This window comes from Mobula hypostoma, chromosome 1 (genome assembly GCF_963921235.1).
Source record: "Mobula hypostoma chromosome 1, sMobHyp1.1, whole genome shotgun sequence".
NCBI lineage: Eukaryota > Metazoa > Chordata > Chondrichthyes > Myliobatiformes > Myliobatidae > Mobula > Mobula hypostoma.
This window is the reverse complement of record NC_086097.1, coordinates 211,520,765-211,543,676: the sequence shown is the minus strand read 5'-3', so window position 1 is coordinate 211,543,676 and position 22,912 is coordinate 211,520,765. Positions and strand designations below refer to the sequence as shown.

At 43.3% G+C, this 22,912-nt stretch overlaps 1 protein-coding gene across 3 annotated transcripts in view; it reads right to left on the bottom strand.

The window, feature by feature from the left end:
• fam110b (family with sequence similarity 110 member B) overlaps positions 1–22,912 on the bottom strand; it is a 185,017-nt gene that overhangs the window by 106,670 nt on the left and 55,435 nt on the right. Inside the window, exon 2 of one of the 3 annotated variants that reach the window (XM_063041908.1) lies at positions 14,093–14,258. The exons of the other annotated variants lie outside the window; for them this stretch is intronic. The gene's annotated coding sequence lies outside the window, so the exon portion shown is untranslated. The remainder of the gene's footprint in view (positions 1–14,092; positions 14,259–22,912) is intronic. 3 annotated transcript variants of the gene reach the window in all.

Below are 22,912 nucleotides of genomic sequence, written 5' to 3'. Positions count from 1 at the left end.
TTGAAATGTGGTGCTTGAAATCTGTGCCTTTGAAAAGGTCCCATGTCATTTGTAGAATGCGAGTTACAACATTTAACAAACAGTTGCCATTTTCACTTTGAATAACTCTTTCTACAGGATAACAATACTACAAACAATATTAAGAGGCTTGACAGGGCAGATACAGACCTAATACTTCCGCTGGCTGGGGACATCTCTAACCAGGGATCTCAGTGCTTTTCAGATCAAGGAGGAGGAGAGACGGATCAGCACAAATTCATAATATTTTAAACAGATGATGGTACAATGTTAAAGAAACCAAAAACAAAACCAGATGGAAGATGAAGATCTCCCAGTGGCCACACATTTTAATTCCACATCCCATTCCCACTCTGACATGTCTATCCATGGCCTCCTCTACTGTAAAGATGAAGCCACACTCAGGTTGGAGGAACAACGCCTTATATTCCGTCTGGGTAGCCTCCAACCTGATGGCATGAACATCGAATTCTCTAACTTCCGCTAATGCCCCACCTCCCCCTCGTACCCCATCCGTTATTTATTTTTATACACACATTCTTTCTCTCACTCTCCTTTTTCTCCCTCTGTCCCTCTGACTATACCCCTTGCCCATCCTCTGGTTCCCCCCCCTTGTCTTTCTCCCTGGACCTCCTGTCCCATGATCCTCTCATATCTCCTTTGCCAATCACCTGTCCAGCTCTTGGCTCCATCCCTCCCCCTCCTGTCTTCTCCTATCATTTTGGATCTCCCCCTCCCCCTCTCAAATCTCTCACTAACTCTTCCTTCAGTTAATCCTGACGAAGGGTCTCGGCCTGAAACGTCGACTGCACCTCTTCCTAGAGATGCTGCCTGGCCTGCTGCGTTCACCAGCAACTTTGATGTGTGTTGCTGGAAGATGAAGATATAGATGGAAGGAATTAAGAACTCATGAAAATAGTTATCTGGAAAATGGATCGGCCATGATGAAATAGCAGAGCAGACTCAATGGGCCAAATGGCCTAATTCTGCTCCTATACCTATGGTGACATGGATAAAAATAAGCATGTGGTGGTGAGGAAGGCAGCGTGTCAATGTCCACCTCTCATAACGAAAACTTAAATTTTCCAAGTGTATCTCTGGTAGTCTCTACTCAAGAGGGCTCTGGAGGTTCAGTCACTCGACACATTCAGAGGGATCGATACGTTTTTAAAAATGACATTAAAAGCAAAAACATGCTATTTGTAGGAAGAAGTACAGTCGACGTTTTGGGCCGAGTGGGTCTCGGCCCGAAACATTGACTATACTTCTTCCTATAGATGCTGCCTGGCCTGCTGCGTTCACCAGCAACTTTGATGTATGCTATTTGTAGGAAGAAGTACAGTCGATGTTTTGGGCCGAATGGGTCTCGGCCCGAAACATTGACTATACTTCTTCCTATAGATGCTGCCTGGCCTGCTGCGTTCCATCAGCATTTTGTGTGTGTTGCTTGAATTTCCAGCATCTGCAGATTTCCTCGTGGTAACATGCTATCTGTAGCTAGTGCTAAGATAGTGGCTTAGAGACACGAGGGACTGAATGTCCTCCTCCTGCTTCCAATGGTTATGTGCTTTGATGTAGCACCACACCAAGACTTTCCTGTATTTAAACAATTTCAGAACTCATTTGCAAAATGCAAGGAGAGATACAGTCAATCATGTTAATAAGAGCGACACAAGTAGAACTAAGGCATCCAGAAGAATTACATGCACACTTAAGTAGAAGCAGCAAGCACACAAATAGATATTTGCATTCCAATAATCAGAATAAGCCTATATTAAACTAATTCCTGCCATAATAATAATAGGTCACATCTGCTGCTCTGTCCCTCTGGAGTGCAAATCACATTACACCCTGCAATATCAAATTAAATAACCGCCATGATTAGCACTATTTATGTATAAATATGTTCACTGAAACGTGCAAAAACAGTGCAGTTGCTAGTCTGTGGATTAACCTCATTCTGATGTAACAATATTAGAGTACACTGCTTAACGTGCTTTGATCCCATGCGTGTGTTGCCATATCGACCACAAGTGCAACTCCGATGATTCGATCCCTGCAGCAGAGATTGCAATTGTTAACGCAAAGCTTTCAACCTGCCCAATGCTGACATCAGCCACTTGTGGAAGAAAGAAACACACAATATTCTGCATATACTCTTCACCGTGCTGAAACCAAAGGCTCGATTAAATAAGCTGCTAATCTAATTATACTTAATTCACATACACAAGTTCATGTGACTCAAAAATTAAAGATATTATTGTAATTTTCCCTCCCCCATACACAAACTGTCCACTGTAAAGTGCTATTTCTCTGCACGTGGACAAGACAATTGTGTTTTAACATATGACAACTTCAGTATGTATATTACCTGTTAACCAGGTGACTGAGGTTGTACACAACAAAGACATACTACTGGAGGAACACAGCCCCGTCAGGCAGCAGCTGTATAGGCAAACAGTCGACATTTCAGGTCAAGAACCTTCAGTTTGGACTGGGCCTGGTCCTTAGCTGAAGCATCAACTGCCCATATCCCTCTGCAGACGCAGCCTGACCCGCTTCAAAACCTGGGCCTCTGTGACTCTCTCTGCAACTGGATCTTCTACTTCCATATAGGGAAACTACAATCAGTATGAATTGGTAATAACATCTCCTCCTCAATGTTCCTGTTGCGTTTTTATTTGTGTCTTTTGGGTGGGGGAAGGGGGATTTGGCGGATAATCCTGTTGCGGTTCTTTTTCTCCCCTTGGTTTCATGGCTATCTGGAGAAGAATTTCATAGAAACATAGAAAACCTACAGCACAATACAGGCCCTTTGGCCCACTATGCTGTGCCGAACATGTACTTACTTTAGAAATTACCTAGGGTTACCCATAGCCCTAGAGTTGCATACTTTAATAATAAATGAACCTTTGAATCCTTGCTGACAATCAACACAGATGCAACTCAGGGGTGCACACTTACCCCTCTGCTCTATTCTCTCTGCATTCATGACTGTGTGGCTAAGCACCATTTATAAATTTGCTGATGACACCACTGTTATTGGGAGAATCTCAGACAGCGATGAGGAGGCAGGCGGGAGTGAGATAAATCAGCTGGCTAAATAATCAGCTGATAAATTACTGCACAACCTCTCGCTCGGTGTCAGCAAGACCTAGTACTGATTGCGGACTTAAGACATCGGGAGAACACGCACGAGTCCTCACTGAGGTGGTGGAAAGGATAAGCAGCTTCCAGTTCCTAGGTATCAAAATCTGAGGATCTGTCCTGGACCCCACTCATTGATGCAATCACAAAGGCACTCCAGCAGCTTCTTTGTTAAGAATTTGAGGAGATTCAGTACATCACCAAAGACTCTTACAAGTTTCTATAGATGTATAGTGGAGAGTGGTTGCATCACAATCTGGTACGCAGTCACAGGATTGCAAGTGGCTTCAGGAAGTTATAGACTCAGTCAGTTCCATCACAGACACAATCCTCCCCACCATAAGAGCATCTCCAAAGGGTGCTGCCTCAAGGTGTCACCCACGACATGCCCGCTTCACACTGCTACCATCAGGAAGGAGGTACGGGAAGCCTGAAGACCCACACTCAACAATTCAGAAATAGCTTCTTCCTCTCTGCCTTCAGATTTCTGAATGGTCCATTAACCCGAAAACAAAACCTCATTATTTTTCCAGGTTTGCAATTTATAGTAGTTTTATTTCTTTGCACTGTACTGCTGGCACAAAAAAGAATGAATCTCAGGTGACATTAGTGATTGAGAATAAATGTGATTGTGTTCCTCCGGCAGTTTTGTTTTGTTTTTTTTTGCGCTAAATTCCAGCATCTAGTCTTTTTTTTTGTCTCTGGGTTTTACACCGAATGGGCATTGCAGGAACACATCATTTTACCTAGTGAAGTTGGGGTTGTTCTGCTTGATAAGCAGTAGGCTGTGAGAGAATCTGCTAGAGGTATTTAAAATTAGGTCAGGCATAAACAGAGAGGTAATTTGCTCCCATTGGTGGAAGGAGTCACAAATTAGGGACACATGAAGGTAAATGGAAAAGAATCAAAACTCAAACAATGGAACCTCCCTTAGCACTCATGAAACTTTACTCAGAAATAGATCACTGAATAGAATTAGTGATCAAAGGGGCCCTTAAAGTATTAAATATACAGTAGATATGCAATACTGTGCCAGGAATCTGACATGAACACCTGCCCTGCCCCATTGCCCTGATAGAAATAACTGCATCTCCACAGAGCCGTCTTCCTACTAGGTTCCTTGCCCAACTGTGCACAGCTTGAGCTGAAGTATGGGGAGTGTTCCGACTGGAGAGTCAAGAGTACAATAATGAGTTTGCAGTTTGTCAATGCTACTGAGCAGGGCACCAGTGCATTTCTCTTTAAGAAATAGTCAAGATTCTGGATTGTTTAATGTTATTTCTGGTGCACAAGTGTAAAGGCACACAAAAGATAAAGAACACAATAATAAAAAAAATACAAAAATATAAAACAGCTTAAACACATAGATTGACTGTATGTCCATAAAGTGATAGTAGGTTATACACAAGATGGCTGACAGGAAGTTAGTTGGTGAAGGTGTTGATCAGCCTTACTACTTGGGGAAAGGAACTAATTGTTTTTGAATTTGGTGGTCCTGGGGTGCATGCCACATAGCCTCATTCCTCGTGTAAATGGGACAAACAGTCCAGGAGCAGGGCAGGTGGGATTCTGATGATGTTACTGGCCCTTTTCTGTATACATGTCCTTGATGGCGGTTAGTCTGGTGCCAGTGATATATTGGACAGTTTTGACTTTCTAATGTGGAGCCTTACTGTCTGCTGCAGTGCGCCTTCCAAAACAAGCAGTGATCTCTCTACTACACATCTGTTGAAAGATATGAGGATGGATGTAAAGTCCAGTTCTCTCTAGCCTCCTCAGAAAGTAGAAGTGTTGGTGAACTTTCATGACTGTGTAGGATGTGTTCTAGGACCATGAGAGGTGTGTGACGTGCATTCACAGGATTTTGAAACTGTTTACTTTCCACCGCTGCGCCACCAATGTAAAGGGGGGTGTGAGTGGTGCAGGTTCTCCATCTTCTTTGTCTGAAAAAAACTGAACAATAGTGTCTGAAAGCCAGTGTGAAGGACTGAGGTAGAGACAGATTCAAACATGGTGTTTTAAAGGAAGAGGGTAATTATCTGAAGGAGAAAAAAAAATGACCGGGCTGTTGTGAGCGGGTAGCAAAGTGCGCCTGTGTGCACTGTTTTAAGCAACTGGTATAGATTGCCTCCTTCTACACTATAACTATTCTGCATATTAAATAATTACAATTAATATTTTAAAAGCCAATTATCATTTCCAAATACTTATAAATGTTTGAAATGAACAAAATTGAACAAGTACTTGAATAGAATTTCTGCAATTTGCAGAGGGAGAAGAATGCAAGCAACATTATGTACATAAGAAAACTTTAGATAATATTTAAAGAATAATATTCTCTAATTAATGAGAATATATGGACAAATGTGCATAATTGGCTCAAGAACAGAATAACAAATTAGTACCAAACACTAAAGTGATAGTTCAATTAAGCTGAAATCAAAAGTAATAAAAATAAATTGCCTTAAACTCAATTTGAATGATGAAATGACTTCTCATTTATCAATAATTTAAATTTATCCAAGGTAATAGAAAAACCACAAATCAGGAATATCTCAGATCTGTGAATACAATTTGCCATGAGGATGATGCAGCTGTCAACGGGAGAGTAAGAGGTGCTCCAACGTGTGAATAAACAGACACATCATGCCAATTATTTGGCTCCAGTCAAAGCTAGTCACTTGTAATAGGATTTGGAATTAATTAGGTACATTACACAATTCAGCAACAACATAAAAAGCAGGAGTAGGTCTGTCAGCAGTTTGATTCTGTTCAGTCATTCAATATGTTCGTGCCTCATCTACACCATCTCCTTCATACCACTTAGTGAAGAAATTTATCACCTTCTTAAATATATTCAGCAACTTCAATATATTTCCTTTTATTGACTATAGAAACTCATGGGAATATATCTTTTGTCTGATACTGAGAGGAAGATGGCACATAGATGGCACATAACAGCTGGTCGAGCTGCTGCCTAACAGCTCCACTGGCACGGGTTCATTCCTGATCTGGGCCTGTGCAAGCTCTCCCTTATCCATGTGGATTTCCTCCGAGTTCCCCAGTTTCCTCCAACATCCCAAAGACATGGGAATTGGTAGTTAATTGGCCACTGAGAATTGTCCAAAATGTGTAGGGTGAGTGTTAGAATCTGGGTAGTGTTGATTGGAATGCAGGACAATAAAATGAGATTAATATAAATGGGTGGCTAATGGCTGATGTGAACTTAGTGGACCAGAGTCTGTTTCTTCTTAACTCTACATATGGTCTTACCTCTATAAAGACATTCTCCTCTTGTACTCAAATCCCTTTGCCATGAAGATCAATATTCCACTTGCCTCCTTTAGTACTCGCTATATACCTCATGATTCTTTTAGCAACTAATATATAAGATCACTCGATTCTGTGTATCAGCACTCCCCATCAAACACTATTTCAATACTCCTCTGTCTTGCCGTTCTGTCTACCAAAGTCCACAACTTCACATAAATATATGCTATACTGCATCTATCTATTACATTTTTGTGCACTTGCTCAATCCGTCTCAGTCACACAAGAACATAAGAAACAGGAGCAGGAGTAGTCCATCCGGCCCATCGAGCCTGTCCTGCCATTCAATAAGATCATGGATGATCTGTCCGTAAACTCAGCTCCATCTACCTGCCTTTTTCCCATAACCCTTAATTGCCCTATGTAAAAATCTATCTAACTGTATAGAAGCCTCAACTGCTTCCCTGGGCAGAGAATTCCACAGATTCACCACTCTCTGGGAAAAATAGTTTCTCACCTCCGTCCTAAATCTTCTCCCCTGAATCTTGAGGCAATGTCCCCTAGTTCTAGTCTCACTTACCATTGGAAACAACTTTCCTACTTCTATCTTATCTACCCCTTTCAAAATTTTGTATGTTTCTATAAGATACCCTCTCATTCTTCTGAACTCCAGAGTATAGTCCCAGGCGACTCAATCTCTACTCATAGGTTAACCATTTCATCCCTGGAATCAACCTGGTGAACCTCCTCTGCACTGCCTCCAAAGCCAGAATATCCTTTCTCAGTATGGAGACCAGAACTGCACACAGTACTCCAGGTGCAGCCTCACCAGTACCCTGCATAGTTGCAGCATGACCTCCCTGCTGTTGAATTCAATCCCTCTAGCAATGAAGGCCACCATTCTGTTTGTCTTCTTAATAACCTGTTGTACCTGCAAGCCAACTTTTTTGCGATTCATAGAAAAGCATTCCCAAGTCCCTCTGCACAACAGCATATTGCAATCTTTCACCATTTAAATAATAATCTGCTCTTCTATTATTCCTTCCAAAGTGGATGATCTTGCATTTTCTCCTTGGAGCGATGGAGAATGAGAGGTGACCTGATAGAGGTGTATAAGACGAGTGGCATTGATTGTGTGGATAGTCAGAATCTTTTTCCCAGGGCTGAAATGATTGCCACAAGAGGACACAGGTTTAAGGTGCTGGGGAGTAGGTACAGAGGAGATGTCAGGGCTAAGTTTTTTACTCAGAGAGTGGCGAGTGCATGGAATGGGCTGCCGGCAATAGTGGTGGAGGCGGATATGATGGGGTCTTCTAAGAGACTTTTGGATAGGTACATGGAGCTTAGAAAAGTAGAGGGCTATGGGTAAGTCTAGTAATTTCTAAGGTAGGGACATGTTCGGCACAACTTTGTGGGCCAAAGGGCCTGTATTGTGCTGTAGGTTTTCTTGTTTCTATGTCTATGTTTCTTACTAACGTTGTATTTCACCTTGAAGCCTCTTTGCATATTCATACTCTTACCACTTTAGTGTCATTGGAAGACTTTGAAATATTAGACCCAAGAGATGTGTGAGATGGAACGTTAAATTGGGCTTTCCGTGATTAAAACAGGCTTTACTTAGACAAGTCAAATTAAGAGAAGCAGTTATTTAAAATCAAGGAGGAATTTCTATTCAAAATTTTATGTTTAATTAGCATTAGTCACCAATCCATCTGCCCTCAAGAATTAGAGATCAACCAGAGAGGTCAGGACTATACAGCAGAATCTAGACTGGATAGAATTGAAGGAAATTAAAAATGAAATTCGGTTGTGTTTTATAGTTTAACATTCAACTTTTGTAAGTTACCTTAATGAGATCTAAACATTTGACTTCTCTGTTGTCAATTGGTACATAGAAAAGATGTTGTACAGAAGGATAGCATTTCATCCATTGTGGCTCTGTCATTTGCTGGCTAGGCAGGACAATTAATCAAACAGCCCCAGCATTTCTGCAGTCATATATTACTTCACTTCAAATACTTATGTTACAGTTTTATTTGGTTCCACCACTCTTTCAAGTCATAATATATTGTGTTAAACAGGTATTCAAATTATTGTTGGTTCTCTACAACCGCCTTTGTTTTTAAACCATGCTGCCTTAGGAAATACTATCTCCTTATTTACTGTCATCAATAATTTTTTAATGAGTTTGGACTTTTTCTTTATTTTGGAGACAATCATACCTCCTTTGATAAAATAAGAACTTTTGTTTTGTTTTTGGGCAGTGCCCAATCAAAAGGGTCAGAGTCTGAGAAGTCATAGTTCACTCAGGTTCACCAGCAGAGTCAAAAAAACAGGCAACAACTTGCGCCAGTTTGGAGCTAGGAGCAGTGCTCAATCAGCCTTCAGGATGGGATTGACTGGCAAGAACAAATTAAAGAAAGACAGGGGCAAGCAGAGGGGTGATTGTCGGAGTGCACAGAGCTAGAGTGAGGTGCTGCCTTTTTTTTCTCCATTGGTGAACTTGAGTGGCTCCGATCTCCAGCTGTAGGCAGTTTTTTTTTCTCCCTCATATTTTATTGTTCTTTCTTCTTCATATTTGCACAGTTAGGACAGTAGAGATGCCAAGCAGGATAGTTGAATGCTCCTCTTGCAGGATGTTGGAAGGCAAGGAGACCTCCAGTGTCCCTGATGACTTCACCTACAAGTGCACCCAGCTGCACTTCACATTAAGGAGTTGGAGCTGGATGAACTCAGGATCATTCGGCAGGCTGAGGGGGTGATAAATAGGACATATATGGGAGGGAGTTACACTCAAGGTGCAGGACACAAGAAATTGGGAGAGAGTCAGGAAGGGGAAAGTGGTTAAACAGCTGGTGCAGACTACCCCCTGGCCCTCCCCCTCAACAGGTGTATCTCTGTGGAAACTGTTGGGGGCAAAGGGCAAGGGCAAGGGAATGGCCTAGCAGAGGAAAGTCTCAGTATCAGGACTGTGGCTCAGTGACCCAGAAGGGAAGTGGGGGGTAGACAGAAGAGGCGAGTTGTGGTGATAGGGGATTCGTTCATTAGGGGAACAGAAAAGAGGTTCTATGAGATTCCCAGATGGTATGTTATCTCCTGGGTGCCAGGGTCTGGGAAAACCGATCAAAAATCTATCAACCTTTTATTTAAATATACATAAGGACTTGGCCTCCACAACTGCCTGTGGCAAAGAATTCCACAGATTCACCACTCTCTGGCTAAAGAAATTCCTCCTCATATCCATTCTAAAAGGACATCCCTCTATTCTGAGGCTGTGTCCTCCGGTCTTAGAGGCTCCCAACATAGAAAACATCCTCTCCTCATCCACTCTATGCAAAGGAACACTTAAAAAAGAAATCAGGAGGGCTAAAAGAAAGCATGAAGTTGCTCTAGCAGATAAGGTGAAGGAGTTACGTTAAGAGCAAAACGATTGCAAGCGACTAAATTGGTCCTCTGGAAAATCAGAACGGTAATCCATGTGTGGAGCCAAAACAGATGAGGGAGATCTTCAATAAATTTTTTGCATCTGTATTTACTCAGGAGAAAACACAGAGTCTGCAGAAATGAGGCAAAGCAGCATCAACTTCATGGGCCCTGTACAGATTGCAGAGGAAGAGATGTTTGGTGTCCTGAGACAAATCTAGGTGGCTAAATCCTCAGGGCCTGACAAGGCATTCCCTCGAACCGTGGGAGGCAAGTGCCGAAGTTGCCAACGCCCTAGCAGAGATAGGTAAATTATCCTTAGCAACAGGTGAGATACCAGAGGATTGGAGGATAGCCAATGTTGCTCCGCTATTCAAGAAAGCCTCTAAAAATAAACCAGCAAATTATAGGCGAGTGAGCCTGACATCAGTAGTGGGAAATTTACTGGAGGGTGTTCTGAGGGATCGGATACACAAATATTTGGATAGACATGGACTGATTAAGGATAGGCAACTAGGCTTCCTGTGTTTAAGTCACGTCTAACAAATCTTAAGAGTATTTCAAGGAAGTTACTAGGAAAGTGGACGAAGGCAAGGTTGGGAGGTTGGTCAAGAAGGTTCAGTCACTTGGCATTCAAGATGAAGTGGTAAATCAGATTAGACGTTGGCTTTGGAAGAAGCCAGAGAGTGGATGTTTGCATCTCTGACTGGAAGCCTGTGGCTGCTGAATTGTCATAGGAATTAGTGCTTGGTCTATTGTTGTTTGTCATCTATATCAATAAACGGGATGATATGTAGTTAACTGGATTTAACAAATTTGCAGATGACACCAAGATTGGGAGTGTACTGGACAGCGAGGAAGGCCATCATGGCTTGCAGCTGGATCTGGACCAGCTGGACGATGGGCTGAAAAATGGTAGATGGAATTTAATGCAGAAAAGTGTAAGGTGTTGCACTTCAGGGGGACCAACCAGCGCGAGTCTTACACGGTAAACGGTAAGGGCCCAGGGATCTGGGAATATAGGTCCATAATTCGTTGAAAATGGTGTCATAGGTAGATAGGGTCATACAGAAAGCTTTTGGCATACTGGCCTTCAAAAGACTAAAAGACATAAAATCAAAGTATTGAGTACAGGAGATGAGATGTTATGTTGAAGTTGTACAAGACATCATTGAGGCCTAATTTGGAGTACTGTGTGCAGTTTTGGTGACCTGCCTATAGGAAAGATGTAAATAAAGTTGAAAGAGTACAGAGAAAATTTACAAGGTTGTTGCTGGGTCTGGAGGACCCGAGTTATAAGGAAAGTTTGAATAGGTTAGAACTTTATTCCTTGGAACATAGATAGATTCTGGCATGGTTCCGGAGGACTGGAAGATTGCAAATGTCACTCCGCTATTTAAGAAGGGGGCAAAAAGGAAATTATAGACCTGTTAGCTCGCCATTGGTGGATGGGAAGTTGTTGGAGTCAATTGTCAAGGATGAGGTTACAGAGTACCTGGAGGCATATGACAAGATAGGCAGAACTCAGCATGGATTCCTTAAAGGAAAATCCTGCCTGACAAACCTATTACAATTTTTTGAGGAAATTACAAGTAAGCTAGACAAGGGAGATGCAGTGGATGTTGTATATTTGGATTTTCAGAAGGCCTTTGACAAGGTGCCACACATGAGGCTACTTAACAAGATAAGAGCCCATGGAATTACGGGAAAGTTACATATGTGGATAGAGCGTTGGCTGATTGGCGGGAAACAGAGAGTGGGAATAAAGGGATCCTATTCTGTTGGCTGCCGGTTACCAGTGGTGTTCCACGGGGATCAGTGCTGGAGCCACTTCTTTTTATATTGTACATCAACGATTTGGATTATGGAATAGATGGCTTTGTGGCTAAGTTTGCTGACGATACAAAGATAGGTGGAGGGGCCGGTAGTGCTGAGGAAACGGAGAGTCTGCAGAGAGACTTGGATAGATTGGAAGAATGGGCAAAGAAGGGGCAAATGTAATACAATGTTGGAAAGTGTATGGTTATGCACTTTAGCAGAAGAAATAAATGGGCAGACTATTATTTAAATGGCGAGAGAATTCAAAGTTCTGAGATGCAACGGGACTTGGGAGTCCTCGTACAGGATACCCTTAAGGTTAACCTCCAGGTTGAGTCGGTGGTGAAGAAGGCGAATGCAATGTTGGCATTCATCTCTAGAGGAATAGAGTATAGGAGCAGGGATGTGATGTTGCGGCTCTATAAGGCGCTGGTGAGACCTCACTTGGAGTACTGTGGGCAGTTTTGGTCTCCTTATTTAAGAAAGGATGTGCTGACGTTGGAGAGGGTACAGAGAAGATTCACTAGAATGATTCTGGGAATGAGAGGGTTAACATATGAGGAACGTTTGTCCGCTCTTGGACTGTATTCCTTGGAGTTTAGAAGAATGAGGGGAGACCTCATAGAAACATTTCGAATGTTGAAAAGCATGGACTGAGTGGATGTGGCAAAGTTGTTTCCCATGATGGGGGGAGTCTAGTACGAGAGGGCATGACTTAAGGATTGAAGGGCGCCCATTCAGAACAGAAACGCGAAGAAATTTTTTTAGTCAGAGGGTGGTGAATCTATGGAATTTGTTGCCACGGGCAGCAGTGGAGGCCAAGTCATTGGGTGTATTTAAGGCAGAGATTGATAGGTATCTGAGTAGCCAGGGCATCAAAGGTTATGGTGAGAAGGCGGGGGAGTGGGACTAAATGGGAGAATGGATCAGCTCATGATAAAATGGCACAGCAGACTCGATGGGCCGAATGGCCGACTTCTGCTCCTTTGTCTTATGGTCTAACATAGAAGCCTGAAGGGAGATTTTATAAAGGTATACAAAATTATGAGGGGTATAGATAGGGTAAATACAAGCAGGTTGGGTGGGACTACAACCAGAGGTCACGAGTTAAAGGTGAAAGGTAAAAACTGGAAATTTAATTGCAGGGAAGTTGAGGGGGGGGCGGTGGTGTGGTTGAGCACAAAGAAGCAGCTTCTGTTCCATTAAATTCTCTCACCCCACCACCACACAGATCTCACTCCTCTGAAAACATTTTAAAATTGTACCACACTGCCTTTTCTTGTCCTTCCTGAAGAACACCACCTCATAATTTTCTGCATTAAATTTCAAACATTACATAGCTTTGGTCTATCACTATCGCTTGGATCCTCTTTATCCTCAGTTGTAAACCCCAGTCAGTTTCGATTGACAACAGTCTCGCCTCCAGAATCATTGTCAGCATAGGTACAGCACAAGGCTGTGCACGTAAACCCCTGCTCTACTCGTTTTACACCTAAGGCCATGAGGCTAAGTACAGCTCCAATGCCATATTTAAGCTGGCTGACGACACCACTGTTGTTGGCCAAATGATGAATCAGCACATTAGAAGATTAAAAATCTGGTTGAATGGTGCAACAACAACAACTTTTAACATCAGCAAAACTGAAGAGCTGATTGTCAACTACAGGAGGAAGAAGACATGCCCCAGTCCTCATAAGGAGATTGGAATAGAGGAAGGTCAGTAATTTTAAATTCCTTGGTGCTATCACATCAGGCGATCTGTTCTTGGACAGGCAGAATCAGAATTAGGTTTAACATCACTAGCATATGCCGTGAAATTTGCTGTTTTGTGGCAGCAGTACATAATGATAAAAACTATAAATTACAATATGTATATGTAAAAGTTAAATTAAATAACTAGTGCAAAAAGAGGGGGGAAAAACTGAGATAATGTACACGGGTTCATTGTTCACTCAGTAATCTGATGGTGGAAGGGAAGAAGCTGCTCCTGAAACATTGAGTGTGTTTCTTCAAGCTCCTGTACCACCTCCATGACGGTTGCATTAAGAGGGCACGGCCTGTATGATAGGGATCCTTAATGATGGATGCTGTCTTTTTTTGAGGCATCGCCTTTTAAAGGTGTCCTGGATGCTGGGGAGGCTACTGTCCATGATGGGGCTGGCTAAGTTACAACTTCCTGCAGCCTTTTCTGATCCTGTGCAGCGGCCTCTCCATACCAGACAGTGACGCAACCAGTTAGAACGCTCTCCACAGTACATCTGTAGAAATTTCCGAGTGTCTTTGTTGACATAGCAATTCTCCACAAGTTCCTAATGAAATATAGTCACTGACATGCCATCTTTGTAATTGCATTAATAAGTGGGGCTCAGGGTCGATTCTTGGAGATGGTTACATGCAGGAACTTGATAATGCTCACCTCTTCCATTTCTGAGCCCTCAGTGAGGACTGATGTGTGTCCCTCAACTTCCTCTTCCTGAAATTCACAATCAATTCCTTGGTCGTACTGCTGTTGAATGCAAGGTCGTTGCTGTGTCACCACTCAACCACCTGATCATCCTCTTTCCTGTAATCCTCATCACCATCTGAAATTTAACAATTGTTGTGCCATCAGCAAATTTATAGATGGGGTTTGAGCTATGCCTTGCCACACAATCATGGGCAATGAGCTAAGCACAGATCCTTGGACATGTGCCAGTGTGGATTGTCAGCGAAATGTTATCTCCAATCTGTACAGATTGGTGCCTCCAGGTGAGGAAGTTAAGGATTGCAGAGGGAGGTACAGAGTCTCAGGTTTTGGAGCTCGTTGATTAGAAGTAAGAGTATGACTGTGTTATATAACTTTGAGCTATAGTCAATAAATAGCAAGTGCCATCACAAAGAAGACATGACAGCAACTCTACTTTCTAAAAGGTTTATGTAGATTTAGCATGTCACTTAAAACTTTGGCAAATTCCTATACATGTACAGTGGAGAGCACCCTAAATGGTGGCAAACAGTCCAGGAAAGGGGAAGTCCACAGAAAGTGGAGGATGCAGCCCAGTCCATCACAGGAAAAGCTCTCCTCACCATTCAACATATCTACAAGGAGTGACGCCACAAGAAAACAGCATTCATTACCAGGGATACCCACCATCGAGGCCTTGCTCGTTTCTCACTACTATCATTGGGTAAGAGGCACCCTACACCACCAGATTAAGGTGCAGTTATTCCCCTACAATAATCAGACCCTTGAACCAGCACGGGCAACTTCACTCACTTCAATTCTCAACTGATTCCACAACCTATAGATTTACTTTCAAGGTCTCTACAATTCATGGTTCTCAAAAAAAAATACACACACAGACAAAATTTGTCTTCATTTGTACATTGGTTGTTTGTCAGTCTTTATGTATAGTTATTCATAAATTTATTGCAGTTCTTTATTTCCCTGTAAATGCCAGCAAGAAAATGAATCCCAGGTAGTAATGGTGACAGATACATACTTTGATAATAAATTTACTTCGACTGTGTAACTAGTCTTATCTTCTTCCACTTTCATGTCATTTGCTTTGAAATTATACCCCAGTAAAAGGTCATTGATACACATCAAAGGAGCCCTTGAGAAATACCACTACACATATGAACTTTGTTTTAAATATAACCATTCACTACTCTCTAAAACTAACCTTTAGCTAACTTTATCTCCAGGTAGCCTTTATTTTGTCTCATCCTTTAGGCTCACAATTTGTATCAAGTAATTACAATACTTCAAAAATCACCTTGCACAAATCTATTAGTTGGAACATCAGTTCCACTACCTTCATCAATCCATTCAGTTTCTTCAATAAGCATTAATCTGACAAGAAGCTCTTATTTACTACCTCATTATTTTTCGATGCCAATTAATTTTGTCCCAGGTTATGTTCAACATATGTTTAGCAGACTGGCCTGTAGTTGTAAAGTAACCCTTTCAAATTTCTTTATATCTTTAATTTGTTAATTTTTTGATTGATAAATTGTATGCAACTTCGTTCCCATTTTCATACATACTGGCATTCCATTTCTTATGCGCAATGCAAACACAAATTGTTACACTCACTAGTTTTATTATGAAAAAAACCATTATTTTTTATTATGTGAATTAAACTGACTTCAGCATCCTTTATAGCATGTAGTGGAAACCAATAAAATCTTATCATTCTTTCCCCAACTGAGTCGTTCACTGAGTCCATGGCAGAATTATTTGTTCAGATTTAATGTAAGGAAACACGCAATGAGTCTGGCTTTTCTTCATGGGAAAATACAAGAGAGACAGTATTGTTTTTCTTTTATAAGCACATACAAAGTACCACCCACTCACTGAACACGATTTCTCAGTGAAATGTAAACTGTGCAGTGACATAACATGCAACTTTCTATAAAAGGTTGATAATTTGGGAAGGTTTATAACCAGTGAAGTATTTAATGTACCAGTCAACAAGACAGTTGGCAGGAAAACCTGTCTGCAGAGATAATCTTTGTTACCTACTTTATAAGTCTTTGTATTTCTTTGAATTATAGCTTCCTATCAGTTAGAAACCAACTCAATACTGGCTGGTTTTAGTGGAAATCGCCTCTCCTTTGGATGGATATTATTGTGATCAGGTGCCTAACAAACTTCTCAGAATTATAAATATCAAACTTGCACTCATTCTGACCTGCACCCTCTTATAACTGGGTCAATTCAAAGATCCCTTCTTATAAAACACCAGGAACCCTAGCATACTGAGAATGGGAAAAATACCACTGATTCTGCAGATGCTGGAAATCTAGAGCAACACAAACAAAATGCCGAGCAGATCAGGCAGCACCTATGGAGAGAAATAGAGAGTCAATGTTTCAAGCTTAGACTGTTCATCGGGACCACTGATGAACTGGGTAAGTATCCTAGACTAGCGGTTCCCAACCACCGGGCTGTGAGGAAACGATATGATTTGGCAATAGGAGTCAGCTGCACCTTTCCTCATTCCGTCATGCCCACTGTTGAGCCATTACGCATGTGAGGTCATTACACAGGCGTCAGCCATGTCAGCGCGGGAAGGAGATCAACTCCTCGAACTTGCAAATGACGGCGGGCTGAAAAGTATGTTTGACATAACATCTCTGCTGGCATTCTGGGTCAAAGTCAAGGCTAAATATCCTGAGATAGCCACGAAAGCACTGAAAACGTTGCTCCCATTTCCAACATATCTCTGCAATGAATGCAAGGAAAACCAAATTGCGGAATAGACTGGACATAAGGAACCCCGTTCGAGTATCACTGTCTCCCATCACCCCTCGATAGGACCGTCTTGTTGCAGGGAAACAAGCCCAGGGCTCCCACTGATTCAGCGATATTGGAGCGTTGCAATGATTTTATATGTTCATACGGGGAAAATATGTGCTGTGTGTTTAATATCTAAACGCTACTTAAAATGTTATGATGCTATTGACTTACTTATATAACCATATAACAATTACAGCATGGAAACAGGCCATCTCAGCCCTTCTAGTCCGTGCCGAACGCTACTCTCACCTAGTCCCACCGACCTGCACTCAGCCCATAACCCTTCATTCCTTTCCTGTCCCTATACCTATACAATTTTTCTTTAAATGATAATATCGAACCTGCCTCTACCACTTCTACTGGAAGTTCATTCAACACTTACTTCAAGCTCCCCTGTCCTCCCCCGATAATTGACTTAGCACTATTTTCATGCAAGGAAAATATGCGCTGTGTGTTTAATATTAAATTTGTTAGAGAAACCCTTTTAGAAACGAAATTGAGTGTATTAGTCACTTATGACATATATTCTGGTCGTGATTAACACCCCCTCCCCCCCGAACAGAATCGCCAAAAACGATTTGTAGAAAAAAAAGCACATACATGAATGCGCAAATCACACATGCGCACTGGTGCCCACGCAAGGCTTCATGGTCATTCTAGTCTCTCGGGGTAAACAACGTATTTGACTGCTACTCTTGTCCATTGGCAACCCTACCCCCGCCCCCCCCCCCCCGGGTCGGCCGGTCCGCAAGAATATTGTCAATATGAAACCGGTCCGCAGTGCAAAAAAGGTTGGGGACCCCTGTCCTAGACTGCTAATCTTGGTTTGTTACCTATTCAGGTATATCTTGCACAGAACAGTCACAAGTCACAACATTTCAGAGAGGAAGCAGCCCCACCTTGGCCTCGCTGTGAAAACATTTGCTAGAGGGTATTCACCCAATTTAAAGTGTGTGCAGTTGTCCAGTACACCATCTGGAGATGATCAATGTTGCCTCAGTAGCAACAGACTGAGTAAAATGGACAAGTGACACTCTGGGGAAAGCACTGCAAATCTCAAGTGGGGGGAGTGTGCCATGAAACTCAATGCTGTGAAATGCGACAAAAATCCCAATAGATCAAGTATACATTCAGAATAGTTTGCAGATTCCCAACGAGAAGCTCCAAATGGTTGTCTAGACATTATTGAAAAACTTGCTGACCTAGTAAACACTTGCTGTCATTTTTAAGACATCAGATTCCAAGAGAAATCCAAAGATTCTATACTGAACCTTCAAACAAAAAGAGTCAGGATGATGTAATCAGCTTTCTCCATAGTTTAGATCCAGGGTAAAAGTCAAGCAATGCAGCTCAGCTTGATACTCACATAATGGTGAATTACATTAAAGCGAGTTCAACATCTCTGGCTTCAGGAATTTAGCTAGCTCCCTGATCACTGAAAACAAATTTCCATATCTCGGAAATATCCTTGCTGTCATAATTCCCAGTGTACAGGAAGGTTATTTGAAATCACTGTGTTCTAAAATGTCCTTGAAGGTGTCATTTCCCAGAGAAGCACTGCCATTTTCTGTAAATCTACTTATTGAACAATGAACAAATTAAAGCAGAGCTTAATAATTGCAGATCCATTTGATGGAGACAACCTTCCTGGCTTTACTCATTTTCCTTCCCTTTCCCTGGTGTGGCGTGTCCTAGCATTCAAAGGCAGAGGTGGTGCCTCATCATAGTGTTACGTACCCCGTAACTGGGTTAGCAAACCAGCAGAAATGGATCACTCAGTTGGAGTCTGGATTACTAGAACTAAGAAAGTTTTATTAAAGAAACAAGCAACACAGTACTCTAATCAAAAGGATAATAAATGCAACAGTTCAACAATGATAAACACACATGTACACAGAATTAAGATAACAGGATCAATCAAGCTCTATTGTTGTCTAGGAGTAAATGACCAGTTTCAAAGTGACGCAAAGTTCAGTTCAATTTAGTTCAGTTCAGTTCGCAGTAATCGCTGCCATGGGAGATGGACAGTGTGGGGGGGAAGGAGAGAGAGCAAAAACGAATGAATATTCAAACGGCTTCCACACAGACCTTCGCAGTCAGCTTTCGGGCAAGCCCTTTGTGATGTCATCTAAGGTCACCGACCGTGACCCCTCCATTTCCAGATACGATCGTTTCTCTGCGGTGAACCCGGCACCCAGGCAAGGGTGGACACACACCAGGTTCCCGCCGATCGTGCCTTTCCACCCTGTGCGTCTATGGCTTGTCCCGCAACCAGCCGTCCAAAAAAACTTCCCACCGACTTGCGGGGGGGGGGGGGCACCGCTTCCAGGGTCTCGTTACCTCGGGGCGTCGTGTGTGTCCTGCCTTAGCGAACCTGTCCCTTTTTATCCCCCTGCTGGGGTATCGCCTGTCCATCACTTCAAACAGTTCAGGGTTCAAAGGGTGAGCCGATCTTGACAGCTCTCCTTCCGTTAGACTCTCCCGTCCCTTCATTAACATCTCCAAATGCTGCTCCATTGTTTTCCTCATCTCTCTCTCTCTCCTGAAGACAGGTGGCAGACCAACTGCTGATCCCACTGGTGCCAGCACAGGACAGCTAACATCTTAATCTATGTGTATTCTCGTCACACTTCCCCCCTTTAAGGATTTTTACCGGGGTAAAAATTACAAACATGAATACATTATTTGATACACACAAATACACATCTTTATCAGCTATTTGGCTAATACAGTGAATTTGAAGTTGTCAACACCTGACAGACAGTCAGCCATCACATTTTCTGTTCCTTTTATGTGTTATTAATAATCCCTTAGACGAGGCTCCAACTTAGCAAACTTCATAGTGGCCAAAAACACTGATGAATTGCGATCAATGTAACCTCTCATTGGGTTTCCTCCCGGACCACAATAACGAGGGTCGTCCCATTCCGACTTAGTTTTCTCTCGCAAGGGCTTAGTAGGAGGGGAAGGGGTAGTAACCGCAGAGTTATTGCAAAACTTCCTACAGTACCCTACCATCTCCAAGAGCCTTCTGAGGGCCCTCTTGTCTGTCGGGGTTGGGATGTCAGAGATAGCCCGCATTTTAGCTTGCATCGCTGCCAGCTGCCCGTGTCACCACAATTCCCAGGTAAGTGACCTTCGTGTGGCCGAACTCATTTTTTTCAAGGTTCACTATCAAACTGGCTTCAGACAGCCGTATTACATTGCCAATACACACCTCTGTGTTCATCAGCCCTTTTGTCACTGAATTACTCATTCTATAGGAATGTTCCTCGCTTTGCTGGCCTAGTGTAACAAACACCACCCAACGTCCCAGTTCTTTGCATCGCCTCGGGACAATCAAACACATGTGTGCAAGTCATTTAATTACTTCTCCTAAAGAGTCGCTTTGTTCGGGGATTAAGGGAGAGACCTTATCAGCAGCGCTGGCCAAAACAATAGTCTTCTCCCATCTGGTCGATACCATACTCATCTTTTCAAAATGGTTTTTTTCTCGTATCGGGGGACCCTAGCTTTATTGATTTCCGCGCTAACACCGACTAAGTGTGTTAGCATATCAAAAGCCTGTGACCGTCTCAGTTCACGTCGGCCATAATCAGTAACATCCTTCCTCCGGTACGGCCGGTAAACCTCTTTCATGATTCCACCAACTGTTTCCTCCAGCACCGCAAAATGTCAACCTTGTGGGCCAGGTTAAAAATCTCATCCCCATAACTCTTTTGCACCACCCCCCATTCCTCATCTGCGGGTATGGTACTTGGTTTCCCTTTCTTCCTTAGCACTTCCTCCTCCACACAATAGCCTACTGGTTCCCTTGTTAATTCTGTGTCAGAGAGAGCTGTCTCTGCCAAAACCATCAGCCCCTCGTCTCACTCCTGCGCCTGCACAAATTCTTTCCTGGCTAATGCCAAGTCTGTCTCAGCTCCCTCACTACCTCTTGTTTCACTACACGCCTTCTTTTCACTTTCTACCCCCTTCTTGTACAAGGCTGGCAGAAACATCTCAGCTAAATTTACTACCGCAGTCCTGTGATGAACCTGTGAGTCCATGGGCGGGGCCTCAATGCTGGCAGGCTGACCTGTCAATCTCACCGCTGGGAACACGATCCCCTGGCGAGGTCATTACCGAGCAAGACTTCCATACCTTTCATCGGTAATTCAGGCCTCACTCCGATTGTGACTAGTCCAGAGACCAGGTTGCTTTGTAAGTGTATCTGGTGCAAAGGGACTGCCTCTGTCCCTTCCCCAATACCTTTGCCTTTGACCTTGACCTCCCCAGTCTGGGTCTCTGAGCTAAACTCTAATACACTCTTCAGTATCAGTGACTGACACGCTCCCGTGTCTCTCCAGAACCGCACTGGAACTGATTTTAACCCCTCCTTCACTGACACCAATCCGGCCGAGATAAACCTCTCGCGCCCTTCCTGAACTTTGGCAGACCTGTCCTGTCCTAGCAGTTCGTTTACCAGCTTGATACAGCCAGTCAAGATCGCCGTTTTTCCTTTTCCTGTCTCCTTTGGGGCAAAGCACCTGGACGCAAAGTGTCCGACTTTCCCGCAATTATAACAGACGACCCCAGGAGACTTCCTACCAGACTGCTCCCGGTCTACCTTATCCTTCTCACTAGTCCCCGGCTTACTTTCTGACTTTTCTGGCGGACTCTCCCCGCCGTCCTGACTTCCCTTCTGGTAGCCTTTACTCGGGGCAAACTTCATTTTATGCGTCAATGCATACTCATCCGCTAACTTAGCAGTTGCGGCTAACGTGGCTGCCTCTTTCTCATCTAGGTGGGGTCTCATACCCTCAGGGACACAACCTTTAAACTGCTCAATCAGGATCAGTTGTAGCAGTCTGTCATAATCCCCCTCTACCCCCTTCGAGGCGCACCAACACTCACAGTATGTCTGCATCTCACGGGCAAACTCTAAATACGTGCGGTCCCACTGCTTCCTCGCATTCCGGAACCTCTGCCGGTATGCCTCCGGGACCAACTCATAAATCCTGAGGATGGCCTCTTTCACCACCTCATACCTCTGGGCATTTCCGCGGACAAAGCTGAGTAAGCTTGTTGGGCTTTCCCTTTCAGTACACTCTGAAGCAAAACAGCCCACTTATCCCTCGGCCAGTCCTGACTTGTAGCAACTTTTTCGAAATGGAGAAAGTACCGATCCACGTCGGTATCGTCAAATGGGGGAACCAGCCTAACCTCCTGGGTCGCCCGGAACCCTCCACCTTGGTTCGGCACGGGCCCCTGCTCTGCCCTTATCCTTAACTTCTCCAGCTCGAATTCCCTTTCCCTCTGTTTCTCCTCTCACTCCAACTGTCTCTCTCTCTCTCCCACCTTTCTAACTCTTCTCTCTCCAACTGTCTGTCCCTCTCTTTCTCTTCTCACTCCAACTGTCTGTCCCTCTCTTTCTCTTCTCGCTCCAAACTGCCGTACCCGGAACTCGTGCTCGAGTCTCAGTTTTTCAAGCTGCACCTGTACCGCGTCTCCAGCAGGTTTTTCAATAGACACCACCTTCAGCTCGCCTTGGGGAAACACACCTTTAGATACATAGTGCTCTACGATAGCTCTGTGTATCTCCTCTCTCCTCATTGTCGACTTCCCCTTAGCAAGATTCAACCATTTGGCCACAGCTACCAATTCCGATTTCCTGGCATCCTCTAATGCCTCCAAGGTCGGCGCCTTTATAAATTCCTCAGCCTCCATTTCTGCTGTTTGTCTTTTCTTTCTTTCGGGAATTTTGACCCAATTTACTCCGACCCAAATTTAGCGTTCAAAATTGCGAATGAGAACCCCACTTACGTTACGTACCCCGTAACTGGGTTGCCAAACCAGCAGAAATGGATCACTCAGTTCTCCCTCTGTCCCTCTGAATATACCTCTTGCCCATCCTCTGGGTCACCCCCCCCCCCCGTCTTTCTTCACAGACCTCCTGTCCCATGATCCTCT